The sequence below is a fragment of the Panicum virgatum genome, chromosome 4K (genome assembly GCF_016808335.1).
Source record: "Panicum virgatum strain AP13 chromosome 4K, P.virgatum_v5, whole genome shotgun sequence".
NCBI classification, from domain to species: domain Eukaryota; kingdom Viridiplantae; phylum Streptophyta; class Magnoliopsida; order Poales; family Poaceae; genus Panicum; species Panicum virgatum.
The window spans coordinates 26,524,180-26,530,179 of record NC_053139.1 but is presented as its reverse complement, the minus strand read 5'-3'; positions in this window follow the sequence as shown (position 1 = coordinate 26,530,179).

Sequence of the window (6,000 nt, the reverse complement as noted above, 5' to 3'; positions counted from 1 at the left end):
CCCGTCCGTCATTTCGAATCCATATTTATAAAACAGTAACATTGTTTTTTTAATTATATGCTAGGATTACCCCGAGGACACGGAGTTGGTTAACAAAACGATACCAAATTTCCGTAAATTGGTATGTATCTTCGGTGGACTTATGTCGCAAACTAGACAAAGGAGGCGGATAAGATCTTCGGGTGATAGTACTTGACCTGCGCAAGAACAGATGCCCGGAGGTTCGTCGAGTCATTCTTCAGCACCTCAACCACCAACTTGTGTTAACTGGGATGACGACATGGATGACTTCATGTCCCCCAAACCATGGCCTCCAACACATGATGTTCCTCCCCCTGTACATGAACCTAGAATCAGAAAGGAGGCAAAGGGAAAGGCAAGAGGTTCATCAAGTCATGTTGCACCACCTGCAGCACAAACATGTGTTAACAGGGATGACGACATGGATGACTTCATGCCCCCCAAACCATGGCCTCCAACACATGATGTTCCTCCCCTTGTACATGAACGTAGATCCAGAAAAGAGAGAAAGGGAAAGCCAAGAGGTTCGTCGAGCCATACTACACCACCTGCAGCACCACGATCTGTCAACTGGGATGACGACCTAGATGATTTCATGCCATGATCTATAACATATGATGTTCATCGGTTTAAGATGTATTCGCATTTAGTATTGTTAATGTTGTATTATGCTTGTATGTATGTCTTGTGCCTAACTTGCATTCACTGGACATGTACATAATGTCGAGTTTGAATCATACTTAGTCGTAATGGAGCATCGAAGTATAAACATGTCACTAGAATACTAAAAAGCACATATTTAATTAATATAACGATAAGAAATAAGAATTAAGAAATGCATTACATAATGTGAACCATCAAATTTTACATCATAATACAACGATAATGAAACACACATCACACATGCAGTGGCATGGAAGAACCCGTTGCAAACTACGGTAAACAGATTCCGGACTAACCTAACATACCTTAGGTAAATTAAAAAAAACAGAACAAACACAACGATGCAGCATGTCACTACCACTAGGGTTGTCCTAGTAGCCATACCCCCCACGTAGCAAACTGCGTTGAGCCTTCTCCGCAGTATCCACCCATTGCAGGTGGTGCAGGCGGTGGTGCCGGAGGCGCAGGACCCTTCTTCTTGTGACAAGGGCAGTTGCAGTAAGGCATAGAGCATGGTTCATCATGCGAACCGGCAGCATTGCTGGTATCATCAACTTCGTCGTCTTTGTTACCCTCGCTCACTTCCTCATAATGGTTCACCTTGCACTCCAGATCAAAGATCTTTATCTAGAGGTACTCGATGAACTCCTGAACAGAATCAATTGGTGCAGGATCGACCCACCTAGTAAAACCACAGTTTTCTGGAGCATCGGAAGACTGCAAAATAAATTTCATGTAAGGTGTCTCATTGAAGATAAAGAAATGAAAGAACCGAGTATTACCCATGCGTGTGGACATTTAAAGAAACGCCGACCGCCATCCATCCCGTCGGTGCACATCTGCACTAAGCAGTCCTCACCATGTCTGCATTTTGGCCACGGTTCTCTACGGTTATCGTATTGTCGAAGAGGAGTTTCATTGGTAAATTCACTCTTGTGCTATGGCGGAAACTCAAACACTGGTTCCGGAAAGGAATCAGGTCCAAGAGGCCCCTCCCATATTATGGGGTCTCCCTTTCTTCCACCTTTTCCTTTCCCAAAACCATAGTAATTCTTCCCACTAGACCCATCTCCAGACATTGGGCATACAATGAGCTTTGGTGTTTAAGTGCTGCTGGGAGTTCACAAACTTCGGAGTATTTATAGGCGCACAAAGGTCTGATACCCGGAGTGTGGAGTGTAAATGCACCTAAAAAGCCTACATGACAACACAGTGAAGAGGCTAGCTAACCTAACACTGAAAAGGCTAGATTCAATTCTCGAAATGACTACTCGATGCATCTCTGTGCATGCAGACTCACAGCGCTGCATTGATGCAGCTCGGTCGATCGCGCCAAGATGCCGCCTTCCCCACTACACGCCACAGACCTGCGCTGTAGAATGACAGGTTCGTCGTCCTCGGCAGAGAGACTGCTTTGAAGGTGAGCTGCAGTGGTTGCCGTGTTGTCACATCTTTTTGAAATGGTGGAAGGGCACTGCTAAACATGTCACGTATGTCTGGGCAAAGAATGCGACATTTGGGAAACCCGTGATCTCCGTGCTGAGCTGTGGCAACCTGTGATCTCGTACTCGCAGCTAGATACACAATGGTTCCTATTTTGAGCTATTCGAGCGTGTAGTCGTCATCATCGTCGGCAGGATCTCGGCCGCTAACTTCTACCGCACCTAACTTGTCCTTCATTAAATCACAGAAAAAAATCGCAAGAACTTCCCTTATTTCATGAGCATTATGGAACCCACAAACATAACAAGTTCACATCAATAGTATCTATAGAAACAAATGACAAGTAAACTAGCACAATCATAAACATTGGATACAAATAAGCGGTCCACAGCTATCTCATTACAAATAAATATCAGAGATACAAACATCAGATATATCTAACCACCCCTAGGGCGTCGGACCCTCTTAGCCCTTTGCTGGGCACGGACATGGCCCTCGGAGTAGGTGAGAACATCCGGAGACCTCACTTGTCGCTCAGGACGTGCAAGGGGCTGCGGTGTCTGCTGCTGAGAGATCCCAAGTGGTGCTCCTCCTAGCTGTGAATACCCCAAGACATCGGGGTCACCTTGCGTGGCAGGCTCTTCTGGAGTCAAGCTGTCGAAGTCGTCTAAGGTGAAGGTCTCATTATCTGGTCGAAAGGAGGAAGAAGAAGGTCCGGCGCCCGCATCGGGGTAGAATCCTACGCAAAAATGTGGATGTTAGCGTACGCTCGTATATTTCGTAATGACATGTAGAAACCAAAATACAAAACATAAACTAACCTGTGTAGACCGGTATCTGTGGCCCCGGTACCATCCCTGGATAAGGTTCGCCAACTGGTGCTGTCCCTCTAAACATTCCAGTATGGCCGAGCGCAGTAGCTGGATCGTATCCTGTATGTGATATTAGTAAATATGTAGGAACACTTGATCTAATTTTAAAGAGATATGTACGTTACCTGCACTTGGGAAGAACTGCGATGTCGGCCCGTGCACGGTCGACGGACAAGGGAACGACGACGAGGCCTGGGACGACCCGTGGCTGACTTCGTACTGCACACAGCTTCCCAAGTTGTGCACTACCTGACGCAACTGATCACGCTGCCTCGACCATGCCTCTGTCTGCTCAAACTGGGTCATTGGGGATCCGGCATGTACCCTCGTCAGGTAAGTCGAGCAGTCCGTCTCCATCATGTTGCAAAGGTGAAATTGCATCCATTCAGTAAAGGTACAGTTAGAAACACATGAATTATCTTACAAATATGAATATATATATATGCAAATATGATCAAGAGACTCACCGCGCCAGCTAGTGCCTCCACGTGGTGCCGGGCATAGCCATCCTGAGGCCTTGCCTGGTGTGGCTGCGGGTGAGTGTCAACATAAACCAGATGAGCCCGAGTCTGTGGTAAGTACCAAGTGAGGTAAGCCCTAAAGGAGCTGTCTGTGTGTGGTCCTGTTGGATGGACCAAGTGCTCGTCTGCCTGTTCCCATTGGTCCACCCATGGCTGCATCTTGGTGAGCCAATCATCAGAGCACGGCAAGCCACTCCTTGACAACTTACAAAAGTGGACCACGAAGAATCGTTAGATTCGACACGAATGTATGAGCCAAGTTCATTCATAATTACCTGTGGTCCTGGCGACTGACACGCTCCAACGCGGTGGGCACCGGAAACTCCTGGCGCTGCCCAAACTGTCTCCTAACTCTCCAGGGGCAATATGCCTCAACCGCGATGTCATAAACCAGGACGGCGGTAGTAAGCCACAGGCTCGCATTCGCGGAGCAGTGCGAAGACAGGCCTGCTGGTGCACGGGTAGCCACAGGCTCTGGGCTGTAAGGCTCCCAAACAACGTCCTTGGGCGTCAGCATGTCGAGCTCCGAAACAAACTCAGGATATGCGCGTCTAACCTGCGCATGCGCCCAGGACCTCTGCATTCCGAATAAGTAAAATTAAAAGTGAGCTAATACATCATCTAACAATGAATAACAAAATTAGATTTGTTGCTAACGTACCTGACGCCAGATCCAGATAGTTCTCATAGTGGGCCTCTCGTCCTCCTCGTCGCTGTACATGCCCCCGTGGTAAGGCTAGTGGCTGACTATGGGCCGACCAACGGCTAGCCTCTCGTACGACCAAAGCTGTAGCAGTAGTGGGCACCCTGCCAGGATAGCGTTCCCATGTGTCTTCATGCAGCCGTCACAGAGTCCACGGTAAGTGGCTGCAAGTACCGCATCACCCCATCTGTAGGGCGGTACGTCCTCGTCCCCATCCGCAATCTCCCGTGCATACGGAAGGAGAATCCTATCGACCGAGTTGCCATGAGTGTTGTTGAACATGACGTAACCAAACAACCAAAGTAGGTACGCCTCCAGTGATCTGGTCACACTGTACTCATCGGCATCCGCAGCCAACAGGGCAGGCTGCATAAACAATTAAGATTAATGGTTTCAACTGTCAATGGAACATGTGAATTGTAACAATTAAATTTATATATGGAATGAATACGTACTGTAAACTGTAGGAACCAGGTCTTCGAAGGACCTGCTGCTCGCGGGTGCGGGTTGATCGGACCTGCTTCTTCCACATGGTCAACCAGGGCAAAACAGGCCTCCAGGTCATCCTTCCACGAGGCCACCACCACACGCGGACCTACAGCCTCCCCGACGATAGGGAGTCCGAGGAGGTAGGCCACGTCCTGCAGCGTAGGAGTCATCTCCCCACACGGGAGGTGGAACGTGTGTGTCTCCGGCCTCCATCTGTCAACGAGCACCGTCAGGAGGGATCGGTCGAGCTAAATAGGCCCAACCTCGACAAGACGGCTCAGAGTCAGTAGACCGGCCTCACGTAACCTGCAGAAAAACAAAATTGTCGAAACAAAGGAATACCGACGAATACATAAGTGATAAACAATAATATTTCATTACATACCGGTCACACCAATCGTGGTGTATAGAGATCGCCTCCCCGGGTGGACGAGGACGTAGCACCTCTAGGGCTCGGTGCTCAACAGCTGCAAAGTAAGACATGTGGCTCGAGTCGATAACTGGATCTAGCAAGGAGTCCATCTCCACCTGCATTCAAAAATATATGAGAACACATAGGTAAATATATATTTCATACAAACTGGACACATAGGTACAATAATACTTCATTACATACCTGCAATATTTCATTACTACATATTATAAATAATAACATACAATTGTGGATCATGACACCGAATGCCTTCCACAAGCAATTCTCACCGATGCTCGTCTGAACGTAGGAGGTGCTCCATCTCTGGGATTTCCGGAAGGACCGACGTCAGCAGCATCGTGAAGTGCATTCTGAGGACGCTTCTTGTAGTTGTGACCCAATGCTCCACATTGGCTGCAACGCTTTTTGTGCCTTGCTTGCTTTCGACTCGTCCATACCATTCCGAATACGACGTGTCTGATGGCGGCCTTTGCCTTTCTTAGTGGCTGGATCAGGAATAAACATCTTATTCTCATTATCCTGAGTGAAAGGCCCCACAATTCCAATCCCGTATACCTCATGTCCCCAGGTGGATACAGTTGCTTCCTTGCTGAAGTAAGGTGAAACAAATACTCCTGGCTGCAACGCAGACTCTGCACATGCCGCAATGAGATGGGAGCATGGCAAATGCAATAACTTAGGCTTCATGCAGGAGCAGAAGGCTTTGCCATCTACTGTAATCAAACTCTCCTGTACCACCCTATCTCTACGGATACCACGACCACTTCTATCCTTGCATAGAACCTCAAATCTATGCTCCATTGTACCTGTCGATATGACGCGGTGCAGTTTGGCCTTTTCAATCTTCTCTTGCAT